The 21315-nt window shown below is 38.1% G+C and overlaps 1 protein-coding gene across 13 annotated transcripts in view; it reads left to right on the top strand.

Annotated features, from left to right (window-relative positions):
- The window catches only part of LOC100114017 (alpha-(1,6)-fucosyltransferase), a 244389-nt gene that overhangs the window by 52059 nt on the left and 171015 nt on the right, over nucleotides 1-21315 (top strand). The gene's annotated exons all lie outside the window — the stretch shown is intronic.

Genomic DNA, 21315 nt, shown 5'->3' with positions numbered 1-21315 from the left:
ATGTCATTACTCCTGTAATTGTCGTCATTGTTGTCTGGGATGTGGTCATTGTCGTTTCCCGTGGCGTTGTCACTGTCGCTGTTCATGTTGTCTTCGTTATTGTCATTGTCTTGCTGTGGGACATCTTCGTCTGAATTTAAAATAACTTCGTCATTTTCGTCGTTAGCGTCGCTTTCAGGAGTGTCGCTAGTGTTGTCCGTTCCGTCGGTTCCGTCAGTGGTACTGCTGTCGCTGCTATGTTCGTCGTCTGTGTCTGAACTGTCCGAATCAGTCGGTGCTTCTACTCTCTGTTCTACTGTCATGCTGTCCTCTGTTCTGGATGTCTTATTGTCGCCTCTGAGTCCCGTCGCGCTTGTCCGTGTTCTGTACTTAATAGTTAATCTCGCTGAGTCATGGTGTGGTCCTCTCGGAATAATTTCAAACGTGACGGTGTTGTTTGGCCCATAACTGTTCAATAGCTTCATCACCATAGGGAGTTTTCCCGCGGGGTCAAAACAGATTGTGACATGGTCCAAAACTTCGTCGAAGACGATTGAGGTGACGATATTTTTCAAAACTTGGTCCATATCTGAAAATAATTCAAAGAGAGTGGTATGATAATTATATGTTATGTGTATTTGGTTATTTTAATTCATGCGATGTATTTTCGTTCATGCATTCATTCATTCATACAGGCTCATTGGTCCTAACTATTGTTTATTATGGTTATATAACAAAATGTAAATTTATCTGTCTTATTCTATGCTCATACTGATATCATTTTCATCTAGGTCAGGGAGGGTGGCTTCTGGGGTCTTGGGTCTTTCATGGCTCACTCTATTTGTCCTGGGTGTTGGTGGATGTCGGTTGTTTTCCTTTTGATTTTCAAGTTTTGCTATTTTTTTTTAATTCCATAATTGTCTCCTGTAGTGGCTGTAACTTGCTCAGTCGGTCTTCACTGACATTGTCTTGGGTCCAAGCTATTTGCTTTTTGCATGTTATTTCATGTAAGTTGTATATTTCTACTTCTATGATCTGTTTGCATCTTTCATGGAATTTAGTATTTGCGGTTCCTTGCGCTGCACGTGGTAGTCTTCGCGGTTCGGCAAATGTTGCTTTGTACATTGGGTCACTCTCTTCCTTGGCGGTTTTGGTGTCTTCTTGTGTGAAATATTGCATGTATCCGTATGACAAACGTCCCTTTTTGTCTCTGACTGTTTCGTAGTATGCTAGTGTCCCGAACTGGGCGAAATGTCTGAAGAACATTTCGTCTTTCTCTCTATCATTGCCGTCCCAAGGCAGTAGGCAGATCAGTCTGTTCCTGATTGATTGAGGTGTTGATGATTGATTAACCACGTGTACTTCAGATCTAACTGTTGGTTCTTCTTTTGGAGTGAGGTCTATCAAATCTCCTATTGCTGTTTTTGGTCCTGTGGTTATCATGGGAGCTTGGTATGGTGCTGCTCTCTTGCTGTTCCTCTTTAATTTATTTTGCTTGGCTAATAGGGATCTGAGTTCATATGCTTTTGCTATCTCTCTTTCTGAGTTGAAAGATAGCGTTATCTTTTTGGTCTCTCGTTCATATCTGTGTTTTTCTACATGGGCGTTCTGGGGTTCTCCTACTCTTTCAAATTCTCTTATTATGTTTGATAGTGGTATGTCTACATCGCAGAACATTGAAATGTTTGTTCTTGGTCTAAAGTCCATTGTGTATTCCTTTGTCTGCAAATAGATTACATCAATCATGTCAGAGAAAAAAAATTTTTTGATTGATTAAGCATTGTTTTGCTATGTACAAACGTCCTGGTAATTCAAAAATTTAATTTCATTCACTCATGAGCATTCTGCTTCTTGTTTGGGTAGTGCAAATTTCTTTGTTGTCGATTGCGCGTTCGTTTTAGGGTTTTCGCGGTCTAGTCGCAGGATTGCGTGGTTTTTATGGCTGCCTAGAATGTCTTCGAGTTCGATTTCCTCATCTTTTGTTTCGATCTTTCGTCTTTTGATGTTTATTCTCGGTGATGGGTTTCTGCGCTTCTTATTCTTTGGGCAGCGTCATTTTCTTAGACACTTCATCTTTATGATGATAATTATTATTGTGTGTTACTATTATTAATTGGACGGTCATGCTTCCATATAGTACTGTGTTTGTAATGTAGTTTTGTCGTTTATGTTCGCCTATTTCTCTTAGTTTGCTGACCATTTCATGCAATGGCCTTCCGTCATTGTTGGCCATATTTGGTCCTAGCACATCTATGTTTTCTGAGCTGTGCACTTCTAAACTGGTGTCTTCTTGATTCAGTAGGGGGTAAATATCTGTTATTTTTAAGTTTATTTCTGGTTTGTACACGTAGGTAAACTCGGTATTCCTGGTAATTTCTCCGGTGATGGTCGCCTCAGCCGTTGTTCCTATGCATATTGGTGCTATGTGAACGATTCCTGCGTCTTTTATCGTGACCTTGTTTTCATGTTTGTCTTGGCAAATGATGTTTAGTATTTCTGGTCGAATTGTTGAATAGAGCCATGATTTGTCATAATTTAGGTACGTCCACTGAGTTTGTTCGCTCAGTCTGTATCGTATATCACATTGTGTAATGGCCTTTTGACTGGGGTTCAAGAGCAATGTTATTTCACAGTCTCTTGATTTTGGGACATTCCTGAGTGCTCCTAGTATTGGGCATATGTCTGCATAGTGCGTTTTAATGCACATTTGTCTTTGGTCCTCATTGAATTTTATGTATCTGGTATGATCGTAGCTAATGGCGATGTATTCATGTGATGGTCTTATGAAGGCTTGTCCCATCGTTTCATTTTTCATGTTTTGTGGTATGTTAATAGGATGCATCTTGTACAATTGATAAGGCATGCGATCTACTAGAGGTAGATGTAGCACTGCTAATGTTCGCCCATTCTGGTGAATGGCGTCAATTTCCGATATTCTGGCTAATTCTTCGGCTCTCATGTGCTCTGGTGGTGGTGGAAATTCTAAATCTTGACTCACTCTTTTTACATCCATGTTCATTTGTTGAACCATGTCCTGTTTCATAAGGTCTGGGTGTACTTTTCCTTCTTTTAATTTTCGTAGGATTTCTAGTAATTTCTCATTACTTTTAATCACATGGTCCAATGTCGATTCTAGTCGTTTAACGTATATTACTACTTCAACTTGGTACTTCATTTGATCTTTTTCTCGTAGTATTGTTTTGATGGTCTTTGTTAATTCTTTTTCGAATCCTTGCAACACTTTCTGGTGGTTGCTGGTTATGTTGTATAATTCCTCAAATTTTGCTGAGATTATGTGGGAATTCTCGTCTAGTAAATGAACCATTTTGCTTTGGTCCTGGAAGAGCTGGTCTATATTTTTATTTATGTTGTCCACTTCGTCGTTAGTCACGAGTCCGAACAAACTGCTACTTATACTTCCAATTATGCCTAGTGGTACTAGTCTCTTTGTCCTGATGCTTCTTGGAATTCGTGCTGTGGCAATGGAATGTTGCAAATGGTGTTAAATGGTCCCAATCGTCATACCTTTCGGAGTATATTCTAATGAACTCTATAAGTGGGGCGTGGCTTCTTTCCAGTGACCCATTCGTCTGAGGTCTATATCCAGACGTCGTTAGATGGTTTATTTTGAACAATTTGAATAATGATTCCACTATTTTTGACAGAAAAGTGGTTCCTCTGTCGGAGAGTATGGCTCTCGGAGCCCCAAATTGACAAATGAGATACTTTGCCAATGCATCTGCTATTGTTGTGGCGTTGAGATTTTTGATGGGTATGGCTATTAAATATTTGGTTAGGTTGCATTGCATTGTCAATAGATGGCAATTTCCTCTCGGGGTCATCTTAAGTTTTCCTACTGTGTCGATCGATACTTTGTCAAAAGCCTCTATCGGTGTATCGGTTATTATCATCGGCTCTCTAGTTTTGAATCTCTCTATTTTCTGCTCTTGACATTCTGCACATCTTCGAATGTAGTCTTGAACGTCGTTCCTCATTCCTGGCCAATAATATCGTTCTCTTATTTTCTGGTAAGTTTGATTGATTCCCTTGTGTCCTCCTGTTAGACTGTCGTGAAGATGGCTAATTATTTCTTTTCTGTGTTTTTCAGCTGGTACTTGTGTTTTTCCATAACACATTGTCACTCTTATTCTGCTTACGTGAAAATGTTTGTAGAGTACGTCTAAAATTATTGGTGATTCTAATTGGTCTTAAATGTCTCCTTTTCTCGCTATTCGGAAACTTGTAATTTTTTTATTGATGAGTGTTTCTTTTAGATTCCGAAGTCCCTTGTTTAAATTTTCTATTTTTATTACGTTGAAGCATTTGTCTTTTATTATTACTGTGAATATGTGATGTTTTCTGAATGGCGTGACTAGGATTTGGCCTATCTTTGGCTTTTTACTCTTGATTTTCGTTAAGTCTATGGCTCCAATTTCTACTAATAATCTGGTTACTGGCCAAGTATTGTCGCAGTCTGCCGATAGAAAGTGAACAATGTTATCTCTTCTGTGTGTGATGCATTCTCTTACGGTGATTATGTTCTGGGGAATCTTCTTGAATGTTATGTGTGTTGGGGCATCTTCCGATTCATGATCATTTTCTGTTGGAGTGTAGTCTTTATTTAGTGGCTCTAGGTCTGGTTATCGTCGGGATCACAGATAATGTTTTCCTTGGCGGCGGCATAATTATGTCAGCCAGGCTTTCGACGTCGGAGTCGCTTCCTGAGTTTTCTTCTCTTGTGGTCTCCTGTAGCTTTTGTCGTGCTCTTTTTATTAATTTCTGCACGCTTTTTCTCCATACATTATCTATATCTATTTCTTCTTCTGTTTGAAACCGTGGGTCGGATGTGTAGATTGCTTCACGTACTTCATCTGCTACTTCATCATCATCTGAAAAGTGTGAGGGTATCTGTAGCTGTATCGCAATTTCTGTCCCTGATTCTGTGGTATTGGTGTCTTTATCCATTTCATATCTTTTCATACTCTCTTCAAATTTTCTGCTTGCTTCTTCTACCTCTTCCCTAGTTAGAGTCGTCTTTACTGATAGGTTCTTAATTGATTCGTCTTCGGAACTTTCTTTTGTGTTGGATCCTTCTATTGCGTTGACCTCTATTGCAATGTTGCTTATAGTTTTATCTTGGTTTCCTTCTAAAGAAAATACTTCGTCATCTTCTGTTTCTTCTTCCGTCGTCTCTGTGTCTTCTTGTCGTAGTCCACTATACCTTGGGTCTGGTATCGGTGGCTTCTCTGAGTCGGTGTCTTCGTTGGTTGTCGAAGATAACCACGATCGTCTAGATGGGTTGACTGTCATCGATTTATTGGAGTCTGCATCGGTTGAACTTTCTGGGATTTCCTTCAGTTGAATGGAGCTAGTTTCTGCTGTTGACGCTTCAGTCGATGTTTCAGCTGTGGGTTTAGCTGTCACTGGTTTTCCTGGTTTTGTGGCTTTTCTTGATGCAACGGGTTTGGGTACTCTGGGTATTGCTCCTTGTTTGATGTACTGTCCCACTGGACTCTGTACTTGTGCGCGTCTTGCTCTAGTTCTTTAAGCTATCACGCTATGCTCCAACTTTGGTGCCTCTTTATTGGTTTTGGCTACTAGGTCTTCCTCTTCCTCTAGGTTTATTTGCTATGTCGCCTGTTGATTGTATCCTGGTGCGTGGTTGCACAATTCCCTTGGCTGGTTTTGCTACACTTGCTGCCGCCTTTTCTTGTTTACTTTGTTTTTCTTCTATTGCCATTATTTTGATACTAGGTAGATTTTTGTTGATTTCTTCTTCAGTCATTTCTGGTGGATTCCGTGATAGTGCATCTGCGTTTTTATTCAGCTTTCCTGGTTTATACTTAAAAGTGTACTCGTACCCGGTGAATCTAAACATCCACCTCATGAGTCTTTGGCCTGGGTCTTTTCTGCTGTGCATCCAGTTTAGTGGTTCGTGGTCACTAACTAGTGTAAATTTTCTGCACAATAAATAAGGTCTAAACTGGTGCAAGGCGTAAAGTACTGCGAGGCATTCTTTCTCCGTGGTTGAATAATTTCTCTCGGCTTTGTTGAGCGCTCTAGACAAATATTGTACTGGGTGTTCGAAGCCGTCCTTTTCTTGGCTTAATACTGCTCCTATTGCGTAATCTGACGCATCAGTGGTCAGTGTGAACTCCTTGTTGAAGTCTGGGAATTGAAATATGGGTTCTCTTACAAGGCAATCTTTCAGTATCTGGTAGCTTTTCTCGCAATCTTCTGTCCATTCAAATTTTACGTTTTTCTTGAGCAGGTCATTTAGTGGCTTAGCTATCTTCGCAAAGTCCTTATTGTACTTCCTGTAGTATCCAAACATTCCTAGTAGCGTTCTTACATTCTTTGCTGTCTTTGGTGTGGGTAACTTTGTTATTGCTTCCACCTTTTCCGGATTTGGTTCAATTCCTCTGGAACTTATTATGTGTCCTAGGAATCCTACTTCTCGTCTAAAAAATTCAATTTTATCCGGCTGCAGTACCAGTTTGGCGAGCCTTAGCCTATCCATCATATGCCTAATTCGCTGTTCGTGTCCTTGCTGTAGACTATAATATCATCTAAATACACTAACATCTCTATGTTTTGTAAACCTCTAAGTGCCTTTTCCATTAAGCGTTGAAATGTCGCTGTTGCATTCTTCAGACCTTCTGGTAGACGTGTATACTCATAATGTCCGTTGAGGGTTGTGAATGCTGTCTTGTAACAGTCTTCTGGTGCCATTGGTATCTGCTGGAATCCACTTGCAAGGTCGAAAATCGAAAAGTATGTTGCTCCACCTAATTGGTCCATGATGTCGGCAATGTTAGGCAGAGGGTAGGCGTCTCTGATTGTCTTTTTATTGATTTCGCGAAAGTCGATTACCATCCTCCATCTTCAGTTTCCATGGCTGTCAGGCTTCTTCGGTACTATCCATATTGGCGAGTTGCATGGTGAATTCGATTCTCTAATAATTTTATCTCGCAATTTCTTCTCCACACTCTCTCTGACGACTTGCTTAGGTTTCGGAGGATGCTTATATTGTTTCGTGTTTATAGGTATGTCGTCCTCTAAATGTATGTGGTGCTGGATCATATCTATACACGGTAACTTGTCTCCTGGTAATAAAAATCTATCTAAATCATCTTCTATTATACGGTCCGCTATTTTTAGTTCTTCTTGATTCAAGTGACTTCTTCTAATTGATTCTTTCACCTTCTCTAGCCTCTTAATTCTGTCCAATATAACTTCACCATTAAATTCGCTATCTGCTTCTTCTAGAAAATTTGGCTCTATGTCAAATGGTATTAATTTTTTGGCATCGACCTCTATCATGACGTCTTCTTCACTCGTATTAATCGCCATCATTTTGCAGGTGTTATTGTCGTTAATTACTACTCCTTCTCCCAAAAATACATTTTCATTCCCTACATCGATTTTGGGTATGTATCCTTCTTTTAATTCACTTCTGATTAGATTGATTCTTACAACTTGCCGAGTTCTGGCCTTTAAAACATGTTTCGTTTTTGCTGGTGTCTTCTCATTTTTGGATACGTCTGTTACAAGTGCTTCTTTATCGTCTTTCTTGTCTTCGACTTGTAGCACGTTGCTGGTTTTGTAAGAATTATTTGTCCTTTTTCTCTTCTCTCTGTATTCTTTTTCTTGTCCCAGAAATGGCATTGGGTGCATCACGTCTCCGCCTACCATTAGAGCGTTGTTAAAATAAGAAATGACAGCCTCTTCCTTCTTTAAATAATTTCTTCCTAATAGTCCATCGTGTGGTGTCGGAAAATCGTCTGTCACTATGTGGAATTTCACTGGTATATTTCTGATAAGCAAATAAACTGCTCCTAGAGTCAGTACTGTTCCCGTGGTTATTCCTCCAAGATTCCTCACATCTTTCATATTTATTGGCATGTCGTCGTGTATAAAACTTAATTTGATTAGATTTACACTTGCTCCATTGTCTATCATGAATGTTAACCAAGGTTTCGTGGTTCCTTGTGGTATGTGTACTTTTATTGCTGTTGGTTCATCATTTTCCCAATTAAACTCTTCAGGTCCCTTGCAGTCGGCTGTCCATATATTGGAAGTTCCTGTTCCCTTGTCATTATCGCCATCACTGGTGCCTTTTGCTGCACCTGGTTGTTCTGGCTGCTCTGATTTGGGTTCTGCCTGCCTTGATTGTAACCCTGTGTTTGTTGTTGATATTTCTGGTAGTCCAAATTCTGCTGTGGTTTCTGGATAGGTTGTTGGTTCTGTTCCTGGCTCGTCATTCTTTCTCCATGACGAGCCCTTTGAGAGTTTAAATTCTCGTTCGTTTTGTTGATAGTTTCTTGCATTGCCGTTTCTCCAGTTATTGGGATAATTATTGTAATTCTCTCGTCTATCCGGACCACTAGGTTGATAATTTTCACGACGTCCAGTTTCGTGATTAAAAATTTGCCTTTGGCTTCTTTGACCATAGTTTCTATTCCACGACGGCCAATTGCTCCCTCCTTGTCTGTTGCTGTTGTTATACCCCCGCTGGTATCCTCCTCTATTGTAATTGTTGCCACTACCATTTCCTCTCTAACAACCTTGATAACCATTTTGGTTGTAGTTATTCCGGTTATAATTGTTCCTCCTATGGTTATCTTGGAATTCTCGTTGGCGTTGTTCAGGCTCATTGTCGTAGCCTACGTAGTCTTCATCTTCGTTGTCGTATCTTGCATAATCTTCTTCCTCCTCGACATATCCTGCACATTCTTCTTCTTCAGGCATATACCCTATAAAATCGTCATGTCTGCGATTTCTGTTGTCATATCTGTCTTGATTTCTGTATTCTTCATTGTTATATCCGCCTCTATTATTATATCCGCCACCTTCATTGCGGTATCCATTATTATAACTATCCCTTCTTTCTGTATTATAATAACTTTGATTCACTCGTGGCCTGGAGTCCTGTATGAACCTGGCTTCCATGCGTGTTTCTAGTCGCACAGCCTCTTCGTATGCTTCTCGTAGATTCTTTGGTTTGAATAAGTCCACTCTTTCCGATAAATTAGCTGGTAATCCCCTTATGTATATATCGACTGCCAGCATCTCCAATGGTTCCATTATCGCGTCAAGGTTGTCACTTCCCTTTTCTTCTTTCAATGCATTCCTGGCATTGCTCAGTAAAACGTTCAATTCGTCATAAAAATCTCCTACAGCGTCTCCTTGCCTCATCTTGACCGTCTGGATACGTGTGTTATAATAACTAAAGTCCCTGCCTGGACCAAATCTCTGCTTTAAATGTTTAATTAAGTCTTCTACTGTTGTTATGGTTTTGTTGTTGAGACTCTTCTTCGCTGCTCCGGTTATTCTCTGCAGCACATTTCGCATAAATTGTGGTCGTATTGCCTCAGTTACAAGTTCATTTGCATTCTTCAAATCTTGTATGTAGTCTCTTAACTTGGTATGTTTCCCGTCAAAGCTTGGTATGCCGCTTACGCAACTCATAAGCATGAAACTATTGGCCATGGTGGTAGCCAACTCTGCTCCTGTGTTTTCACCCGTCCTATTGCCGGTCTCGTCTGTCATTTTGAATAGATTTACTGCCTCTTAATTGTCGTAGAAAATTCTAAATAATCCTCTAGATAGTTCTCTAAATGCTTCTAAAACGTTCTTGCTTTATAGAGAGTCCGTAATTCCGTGCCACTATTTTATTAAAGCCTTATTCCCTCTCCTCACAATCCAAATATTACATTTATCATATGTTATTATTATTATTGTAATTAAAATTCTATGATGTGGGTATAGATAATATATTGAAGTATATTAAGGGGTAACGTAAACGAAATTGTGGGATTTTTGATAGTTAATTTTCGTTTAATTATTGTGGGGTTTGATAAATAATAATAAATGGTGATAATGATTAATAATAAAACCAGTAGTCAATAAAATATTGTAATAAAATATTAATACTAAATTAATATTAAGTGTTCACGGGCATATGTCTAAACTAAAGGTTTATCCAACGAGAGTCGTCAAATCGTGCATTTTTTTTTTTAATGGGAAAAAGAAAATTTGTGTCGTGTCCTCTGTCAAAATTTAAGTCAAATTTAAATTAAGAGTGATGGTCCGGTTTTGTAAATTTAATTAAAATATTTACGTGATTTATTTTCTTCGCAAAATTCCCGAAAAGAGAATTTAATTATGCTAATTATTTTGTATAATTCAAAATTAATTAATTTATTTAAAAATAATAGATGACTATTTGTTGTTATCGATTAGTAAATGAATTTCCCCTAAATAGTGTTTTCGAAATTAATTCGCCTATAATTATTAACATATAATGTTTGAATAATAGTCTTAACCGTAAAGATTATTTATATATATGTAAAAGTCCTATTATGCAAAAAAACTTTTGTTTCTGAATGGTCTCAAACTGTCACGTAATATTTCAAAGTCCAATATTTGAATTCAAATATTCGCGCGCGCTCCGCCGCTCTCAAAATGGCGTCCCCGCCCGCTCTCGAGTCTATAGTCACTAGCTTGGGTGTGGCACCGCTCCGCGCCTAACTTCTCGCTACAGTCAAACTCCCTAGTCGAGTCCGTTTGCGTCAGCTGTTGCCTCGTGTTGCGTCGCGTGTACTTTTCGCCTTCAAATTATTGCTAATTGTTTTGCAAAAGGTGAACCGTGCGTGTCGTCTCGTATCGTTCAATCAAAAGTACGTGTGCGTGCTATCACGGTGTTCCTGCAAAGGTCAAAGTTCGGGCTCAGGATTGTTCCCAATGTCGCAACTGCAACTCTATCAGCTGACTCAGATAAGTTTTTTTTTTTATTAAATAAATATAAAATTTCTTGCAAACAACCCAAGAACTGTTGCTTTGTGTAAACTTGTTTTGTCTTTCTTTTCAGCTTTCGTGGCAGTCAGCAGCAGCTTGAATTTTTTTACAAACATCCTCAAGATCAAGGAGGACAGTGCTGAGTCTCCATGACGTCATGGGTGTGTTTTGTGTAAGCAGATATTTTTACCACTTACTCTCTCTCTATTTTATCTATATAAGTTCTGAATTAGACTGTAAAATGTAGGACTGTGCCTGTTTTTGGAGTCAAGTGTCGGCAATCAAAATGTAATGCAAAAAAAAATTGTTGATTGAAAATTGGTGTGATTCTATGTGTAAATGTTTTGGAAGTTACTGTTTTATGCGTCTCTCTGTGTACTGGTTAGTGAACAATCATTTGTGATATCAAACTACGGAGGTATATTGTAGATTGTTGGTGTGTGACTTGAATGCGATGCCAATTTTCAAAATCTTGATTCTACTCTTTGTGTGTAATATCAAAGTACTTGTAATGAACTTTTATGTGTATATGTTGTGTGGCAGGACTCATCAAACTGCTTGTGCATTGAGTGTGTAAAGCAAATTGCTGGTGTAAGAAAAGATATTGTGTAACATTATTGCGTTTCGTCTTATTTGGGTACCTCTCCTAATATCCACTGGGTCTCAATGATTTTTAACTAGTAAAACGTCCGAACTTATTAATTGTAAGAGTCACAAGAAATAATAAAAAAAAATTATTTTAAAATCACTGACGTTACTGCGCGTCCCACCCGATATGTGGCTGTAGTGACGTCACGGCGTCTTTGTGTGCTTGCGCGCGCGTCTCGAATTTCAAACTCCTATCAATGCTCTTGCTTTTTATATTCTCTCGTTTCTCTCTTTGTCGCACTTATGACTTTTTAATATTTTTCGTATTTACCCGCACTTAATTGGGATCTTTTTGTATATGTTCACTCACTCATAAAAAAAAAATTATTTTAAACACAGAAAACCAAACAGTTTTGCAACCAACAAAAGCTAAGCAGATCCCGGACAAACCCCCAGTTTTGTTAGGATAGAACCGATTCCACCAGCTAACAATGAAATATTATTAAAACATGGGCGCTTAGCTACTCTCCCATACAGGGGAGATCAGTGAGAACACTAATTTGTCGAGGCAGAACTGTTTGATTTAACCGAAATGTCAAAGTTCAGAAATATTGAATTAAATGCTACTTACTTTGTTCGGTGGACTTCTGGAATTTGAGAAATAATTTAACCCGAAAGGATGCTCAGAAAAACTGGGATGACTGCTCGAAAAAGATTGCGGAGTTTAGATCTCCTTTTTGGCAAAATGTTTTAACAAAACGGAGGATGGCTCAAAATTGGTTGTATTCTGAATGACTTATTTTCCAAAACTCAACACATGGATTGCAGTGATGTTTATTATCAACTTATCAAAACACAAATTAAATCAGACACTCAAATGAAACAAAACTTATTGAATTTCTCAAAGGCAAATTACTCAAAATCTAAACTCTTAAAATTAGCGTCCTTTCTCTAGGAGCGCACACCCTGGAGTGGCGTTTCGGGGGAGGTGATGCTTGAGAGAGAGAGTCGAAGCTTTCTCCCACGCGGGGTACTTACTTCTCCTCTCTTCTTACTTCAGCCTAGCCGCGCTCATTGTCTTACTCATTAGGCCTTATGGGCCTAATACTATGGTCAACGGCTAAACTGCAGCGTCGGCTGTGCACGCGCGCTTCAGCCGAGGGAGGAGAAGTTTGTTTTGGTTTCGGGTACATTCCTTCGAGGCTTAGTTAAGCGTCGAAGTTTCTGGATCTTATTTTTACTGGCTTTGTGTAATTTTTATATAATGTTTCTAAATAATTTATCCAGGAACTTCGTCACTTAACATATTTCCTGATCGTTCTCACTCTTTTTATTTCCTAAAAAGTTCTCACGAACAGTTTTAAAACTTTGCCATGCAGCTTTTTCTGTGTCGTTTATTTTTGTGATAAATGTTTCGTCTTCAAATAGAGTACGAATTTGAGGACCATCAAAAATACCTTCTTTTAATTTAGCTTCACTTATTGCGGGAAACTTTTCTCCCAATTACTGGAAACAATCGCCATCTTTATCCAGAGCTTTGACGAACTGCTTCATGAGGCCAAGTTTGATATGAAGTGGTGGTAGCAGATAGTTTGATGGATCAATCAATGGCGTACGTATAATGTTCCTCGATCGTGGTTCAAAATGTGTTCTAGTTGGCCATACTTTCTTAACGTAGTGATTTACCCTGTCTCTACTATCCCATAAACACAAGAAGCAGGGATTTTTAGTAAAACCTGATTGTTGTCCTAAGATCATGGTTGCAATTTTAAGATCACCACAAATTTTCCATTGATGTTCCAAGTACTTTATTTTTTCCAATACAATTTCTATATTTTCATAAGTCTCTTTCAGCTTAGTCGAGTGAGCTATGGGAATGGATGCAAACCTGTTTCCGTTATGAAGCAGAACAGCTTTCAGACTTCGTTTTGACGAATCAATAAAAAGTCTCCATTCTTCGTCTTTATACGTATTCGGTTTTATTGCATCGACGAAACCTTTAACATCTATACAATATACCAACGAATTCTCTTCATCGTTCGTAAAAAAATTTCTAAATTCTTTTTCTCTATCTCGATAAAAAGAGGCCGTTGTTCCTTTTGCTAACAGATTTTTCGTTTTAAGAACTGACGCTAGATATTCTCCTCCATCTTTAGGTAATCCTAAATTTCGAATAAGATCACTTAACTCTTCTTGGTTAAAGGTTTCTGGAGCTTTTCTAGTACTAGCTGGCAGGTATTCTTCGTTTGAGGATTCTTCGTCACAGGACTCATCAACTTGCATTTCTTCTACTTCGCCTGAGCGGTCCACATCCATGGGTTCGATACTAACAGTTTTATCCCTGACTTCTATTCTCACAGGTTTCACTACTGAAGAAACGTCTGCGTATACAATTTTAGATTTAGTAGCCGTGTTAAAACCTTTGGTATTAGTCATACAAAAATAGCAGTCATTTTGACACCTTGGAGAAGACCATATCATTGGTTTTGTAAATATCAAGTTTCTTTCTCTTTTATCTCCATTCCAGCGTGTTACCATCGTATAACATCTACTGCAAACTTTTTGTGGCACCCAGTTTACATTTTGATTGGATACTTCAATACCAAAGCATTCACTGTAAATCAACTTAAACATGCCCACACTGTCGAACGCATTCATCTAGAAACACTACGTAAGCACCACAACAAAAAACATTTCACATTATCTCTTATCTCCTAATCTATCTCTTTCATCACACATTACAAAAATTGGCAAAAATCCTGCTGCCGAGGAGGATGCGGGGGAGCGATGACAACTACCCCGAAAGGGGATGTGTAGAATGATTCGTCACCTGGTCTTACGCGGTAACGATGCCAGCGAAGGCGCGCTGCCTTGCAGGGGGGCGCTAGGATGCGAGAATGAAACCGTAGTATTCTGACGACGAGTTGACACAGTCAAAGTCGGAAAGCTCTCATACTTAGTTCTAGAGAGGTATGGGGGTCATCACCTCTTGAACGGTGGACTCACCTGCGATCGGAACAGGATCCAAAGGGCGCGGGTTTAACATACTATCATGGCTCAAAAAAATCAGAACCAAACCAAAAGGAACTTAAGGGTCAGAAATTGGAATGTTCGCAGTCTATACAGAGCAGGCGCGTTTAAACAACTCGTAAAGGAAGCTGATAGGTACAATCTAGATTTGGTAGCAATACAGGAATCGCGGTGGCCAGATGGCGGTGTACTAGCATCGGGTAACTTTACGTACCTGTATGGGGCTGGGAGCAAGGGATCCCTAGGCACCGGATTTCTCGTAAGCAATAACATTATTCATTCGGTTAAAAGTTTCAAATCCGTCAATGATAGGCTTTCGTACATCATAATCGAAGGTGAATGGTATAGATTTGTATTTATTAATGTACACTGTCCTACGGAGGATAAAGAAGAAGAAGCTAAGGATCTCTATTACGAAACTTTAAAGCAGGTAATTGACCAGTTCGCGTCTTACGATACAATAATAGTATTAGGCGATTTCAATGCTAAAATAGATAGAGAGGAAATGTTTGAGCCTACTATAGGGAAGGAAAGCCTGCACGATGCCAGCAATGACAACGGTATTAAAATCATAAATTTCGCGGCGGAAAAAATCTTATAATCAAAACTACGTGTTTTAAGCACAAGGGCGTACACAAAGCAACGTGAACATCGTCGGACGGGGCCACACAGAACCAAATTGATCATTTTCTCATTGAAAAAATACATCATACTAACGTTTATGACGTAAGGGCTTATAGAGGAGCAGATAGCGACTCGGACCACTTCCTAGTAGTAGCCGAATTAAGAGCTAGATTAGTAGCGAATCAAAACAGTAAGCGAAGAAGCAGGGTAGAAAGCTTCGATATTGAAAAGCTACGAGATAGAACAGAGCGAATTAGGTACCAGATAGAAATTAATAACAGGTTTCAGGTACTTGAAGAAGCAAACACATCGCCGGATGGGAATGATGAACCGAATAGTTTATGGGGGGACATCGAAAAAACGGTAAAAGAGGCCGCGAACAAAGTACTGGGTAAAAAGAAAAAGCCAAAGAGCAAATCATGGTTTGACGAAGAGTGCAAACTCTGGTTTGAAAGGCGCAAAAAGGCTAAATTAAATAGTTTACATAATAGAAGCAATAGGACCGTAGAAGAGTAATCTAACGTAAGGAAACAGGCGGGCGCGATTTACAGAAATAAGAAGCGGGAGTAACAAAATAATCTTATTAGGATAATAGAAACTAACAATAAGGAAAATAACTCCCGCGAAATGTACAGAGGGATTAACGCCTCAGAAAGGTTTTTAATTACTGTAGCTGTAGAAAAATTATTTCGATAAATTATTAAACGTGCACGAAAAAGGCGAAGAATTAGGGGACGAAATTCACACTGTTGAACTCCACGTAGAGGAACAGAGCTACCAAGAAGTAGAGGCCGCGATTAAAAAACTAAAAAAACAACAAAGCAGCGGGAAATGACTCTATACCAGCTGAGTTACTCAAATATGAGGGCGTCGAGCTTACTTTTAAAATCTATAACTATTATGCGCCATCTGGAAAAATAAAACAATACCCGAAAATTGAAAGGAATCTATCATTATACCAATTTTTAAAAAGGGGGATAAGTCAGACTGCAATAACTATAGGGATATCTCACATTTAGCAACGTGCTACAAAGTTCTGTCAAACGTAATACAAGCTAGACTTACTCCATTCGTGGAAGATATGGTAGGAGATTATTGGTGCGCATTCCGGCGCAACAGATCGACGAGCGATCAAATGTTTACCATAAGATAGTTAGAGAAAAAGTGGGAATTTTGCGAAACCATACACCAACTAATTATAGATTTTAAAAAAGCGTACGACTCTATTAAGCGAAGCAAAATGTATCAAATTCTAGTACTTCTCGGTGTACCAAAAAAACTCGTGAGATTAATTCAAATATGTCTGAACGGAAGCACGGGAAAGGTCCGAGTAGGCGGTAATGTATCAGAACCCTTCACGATACGCGATGGTTTAAAACAAAGGCATGGGCTCTCTACGGTGCTGTTCAACTTAACGTTAGAGTATGTCGTTAAAAAAATGCAGGTTAGCCAGCTGGGCGCAACGCTTAATGGAACAACGCAGATACTAGGCTACGCAAATGATTTAGATATACTGGGAGATTGTAGGGATACTGTAGCAAGAAACGCGGAAATCCTTATAAAAGCAGCTGAGTATACAGGGTTCGAAGTGAGTTAATCAAAAACAAAGTACATGATTGTGGATAAACTAGACATCTACAGAGGGGAGGGAGATCTCAGAGTTGGGAATTTTACTTTTGAAAAGGTTAGCGAATTCAGGTATCTGGGTACGACAATAAATGATAGAAACGAGATAAATGTCGAAATAAATCAGAGACTCCATTCGGGTAATGCTTGCTTCTACACCGTGAGTAATTTACTTAAGTCGAGGCTGTTGTATGAAAACGTTAAAATAAGAATATACAGGACAATAATACTGCCGGTGGTTCTGTACGGGTGTGAAAAAAACGTGGGCTCTCACTAAGCAGGCGGACAACCGTTTTAGGATATTTGAAAATAAAGTCTTGCGAAAGATATACGGGCCGAAGAAAGATGAGGAAACCGGGGAATGGAGGAGACTACACAATGTTGAGTTACACAATCTGTACGCGTCACCAAATATTAACAGAATAATAAAAGTACGCAGATTGGGATGGGCTGGGCATATAGCGAGAATGGGAGACGACCGTGTCATGAAGGGCAGGCCGTATCATGCGTCTAGGTCTACCTAGAGTTCGCGTTACCATCGGCAGCGCGTGTCATGAAGGGCAGGTCGATGGTAACGCGACCTCTAGGTAGACCTGGGCGCAGATGGCAGGACAACGTAAAAGCAGATCTAGTAGAAGTAGGATGGGTGGGTGTCGATCGGAGGGGTATGTAATGTCCAACGTTTATACTCTTAAATTATATATTCGTACATCCTGTGAACCGACAACTGTGTGAGCACGTAGAGAGTGCATACGGATTGCAGGTGCATCCGATTGCGACATTGCACAACCGAGCGCCGAAAATCGGAGCGAGTGCTCTGACCTCTGTGTCAGCACTCCTCGTGCGCGCGAAAGACGACTGCAAGGCGTACGCGTCGATCCTTTGTGGCGAATGCTGATTGGACTACCGCGATTTTTCTCATCTCAATTTCATAACTGCGTGAATCGGTACCGAGGCTTTAAAAACCCCGGAGCCGATCCACGCAGCGCCTTTTTGCGTAGTAACTTACTCACTAGTGGCTGCAACTGATTCTAAGGTGAAGCGGCGGTGTTTGCTAGTGTTAGTGTTTGAAGCGTGCTAAATCCGTCCAACACCTTGGGAGCGTGCTAAATTCGTCCCTTGGCATAGCATACACCGGAGAGCCCTTTGAATACAGATCAGTGCCACAGAGAGAAGTACAAGATAAGGTTCGTTGAGTGGAATCTCCGGCGTTAGCAAGAGCAGTTGACCACATCTATTTTAAATTGCCACGTGAACGCGTGTAGATAATACAGTTAGCATCTGCCACGAAGGGTGATTAGAACCATCTAGAGTGCGCAGGATTATAATAATAGTAAGTTGTTAAGATAAATCATAGGTACTTTACAATTAATAAATAAATAAGATTATACTTACTAAATACTACTGTAAAACGACAACATCCTAAACTAAATATAGCTAAACTCCGTCAACTCTGTAAACTGAACGTCTGTGAAGTGCTCCGGGCCAATAAAAACGTAACAATCAATATAAATAAAACCCTTGTGTACTAAATTAATAATAATAACTAAACCCCAAACTAAACAAATAAATTCAAATCAGCTTTCGCAGTCACGTGCAGGTAAGAGTACTTTACTTGTGGACTAACCATCAGCATCCACACACGAGACGAGTTGCCTGCAACAACCGTAAGTACAGCGGACACTCACACGTCCGCCAAACACAGTCGAGGACAGAATACCGTCCGCACGCAAAATACGCTTCCGCGCAAACTAACAGCGCGGGACATCCATAATTCCACAGTCCGCGTGTAACTTTAGTAACAGAACAGGCTCTCGAGCCGAAGGCTAGTTCTTGCAAATAAATAATTATTTGTAAGACTCGCGCAGCCCATCCTACTATCTAGTACGGTCTTTACAGGTGCATCTTGGATGTGGCTGACACAATATAGGGCAGCGTGGAAGGCTTGCGTAGATGAGGCGATGAACTTACGGATTCCAAATGTCACTTATAAAAAAAAATATTATTTTAAAGAGACACAACACCTTTGAACTTCAAAAAAATCGATTTTTTTAATGCTTATTTTAACAGAAAATTTTTCTTAGAACACGCTCCTGAAACCCGTTTATAAAAAAAAAAAAAAAAAAAAAAGTGTTATAAATTCAATCTAAAAGAAATTTTCATTGTAAATGTGAAAAATACTAGTTTTTTTTTACTGTAGTATATACGTATATAATACTCGGCGTATGTATTTTAGTAAATAAATTTTAACGTATTGATTAGATTTGTCTGCCTTTTAACAAGATAAATTTTCTAATATCGCATCCTATATAAGGCTCCGATCGAAACGTAGGGACATTTATTTTATGTAGAAAGATTAGAATCAATGTGTCAGAGAAGGGCAGAGCGACCGTTCTGCTGTTCCGCTAGCAGACAGCAAATATTTCAAAACACAGCTCGTATAATCCTGTGTTAATCAAAACAATTAAAAACAAATAATGAAATTGATTTGAAATATGTTTACTACTAATTTTACATTTCGCAACGTCAATAATAATAGAGAATTTTTTACGGAATTCAAAAATTTATTTTGTAGTAAAAGTAATAGTAGGAATTTCATCTAGATCAATAAATCGTGAATTCATAGTTTCGTTATTATAAAAAATTTCATACAATTCTATGAGTGAATTTAATTAAAGTAATTGTTCTTCAACATAATTTTTTATCAAGTCTTGTAAATAAATTTTATAATTTACTTGATCAATTTCATATTGTTCTATTTCACGATTCAATGCACGTAAATATTGTCTATGTTCATTATTTTCCACTCCAACCAAAGAATTTTGAACCGGATCTCATTCCATTGTTCCTGTAATAAAATAATTAAAAAATGTCCATAAAACAATAATTGTGGATTGACGGATCAAAAATTTATTTCCAAACTATATTTTTTTTTCTGAATTGTTTTCACTTTCAATTTGAATAAATAATCGATTAGGATCCTTGTATCGAGATAATGATATGTACAATTGGCCATCAGAAAATAATGTTTTTTTTTAAAGTATATTCCTACATTATCTAAACTTTGACCTTGAGATTTATTGATAACCATAGCAAACGCTAAGACTAAAGGAAATTGTTTTCTATTCAAAATAATTGGCAATAAAGATAAATTTCCGGTATTTAAGGTAATTCTAAGTATACAAATTTGTTTCCAATTTTTTCCTCAGTTATAATTTCTGCTTCAATGTTGTACTTGAATAATTTGGTAACTTTTAATCGCGTGCCATTACACAAACCGTCTGTTATACTTAAGTTTCTTATTAACATAACAGTAGCCCCAATTTTCAAATTAAGTTCGTAAGGTGACAATGCACGAATGCTATTTAATATTTCGACCGAAAAATGTATGTAAATATTATCGCCAGATTTATCAATACCTTGAAAAGTTGCAGTATCAATACTGTAATATGTTTTTGCCTCTTCTTCCATTTGATTTAAGATTTTATAGTTTTGTATGATTTTGTAGTACTGTAATCAAAAAGTTTTGAACATTTATCATTTGTTTTCCATACTTCGGGAATTATAAATTTTTTTATTTTTCTTTCTCCAACTTCTAATAATAATTGTGATAATTTTTCATTGAATAAACGTATATTTATGTTTAATTTTAAAATATGGAAGTGCGACCATAGGTATGATGATTTTATAGTTTCTGCTATAATATAATATTTTTAAAAAACGAAGAATTTGCAGAAAATCTACTCCTGTAACTATCAATTTGTTTCCAAAAGTAATTCAATGTCACATAAATCCCATTAATAAAATTTAAAAAATCAAAATTTAACAAACAAAAACTAAAATAGGGGGTTGGCGAGCGAAGCGATATATATATATATATATATATATATATATATATGGGTAGTTCTCTGTAAAATAGAAAATGAAAATTTTAATTTTTGTATATATATGTTCTATATGTATCTGACTTCCAAAAAAATTTCAGCGCGATTCCTTCATTTGGCTTCGAGTCCTGGCTGGTCAAAGTAGAGGTTTCAAGCAATTTTTGCCTATTTTCAATGATTTGTAGCTCATAAGGGATGTATTTTTAACTATAAAATGCAAATAAGGTAGCCTTAACATATACATAGGGCTTTAAAAGTATTTTTATTAAAAAATTCAGAAAATTTCACAAAAAAAGTATCTGGGTAGTTTTAGTTAAAAATACCCTAAAATAACCTCAAAATTTGAAAATCTGACTGTTTGATCCAGACTTCGACCACCTCAATACAGTAAAAATAGACCTTTTTATAGTAAAAAAGTAGCTGTAAAGTTTCAGAATGGGCCTGACCTATTACTAGAAATTATGTAGAAAACAAACGTGATATAATGGCTAATAACTGGTTTTACATGCAAATTTGACACTTATAACCTAGTACATTTCATGTCTACCGATACATATCGGGTATCGTATCGGTAGAAATAAACTGTACAGGTTTTGTATTTTTTCGATTACTTGCGGTTCACTTCCGGTTCACTTCTTGTCGACTTCCGGTCTAGTTCCAGTCAACTTACGGTTTACTCCAACCCTAAGGAGGGGTAGTTTTAGGGATGTAGTGATCTTATAGCCGGAGACTACCAGACACATTTTAATATAATAGAGGAAGAGGATTGTTTACACAAAATTTC

The sequence above is a fragment of the Nasonia vitripennis genome (genome assembly GCF_009193385.2).
Source record: "Nasonia vitripennis strain AsymCx chromosome 4 unlocalized genomic scaffold, Nvit_psr_1.1 chr4_random0010, whole genome shotgun sequence".
NCBI lineage: Eukaryota > Metazoa > Arthropoda > Insecta > Hymenoptera > Pteromalidae > Nasonia > Nasonia vitripennis.
The sequence above is the reverse complement of the archived record's forward strand: the minus strand, read 5'-3'. Positions and strand labels throughout refer to the sequence as shown.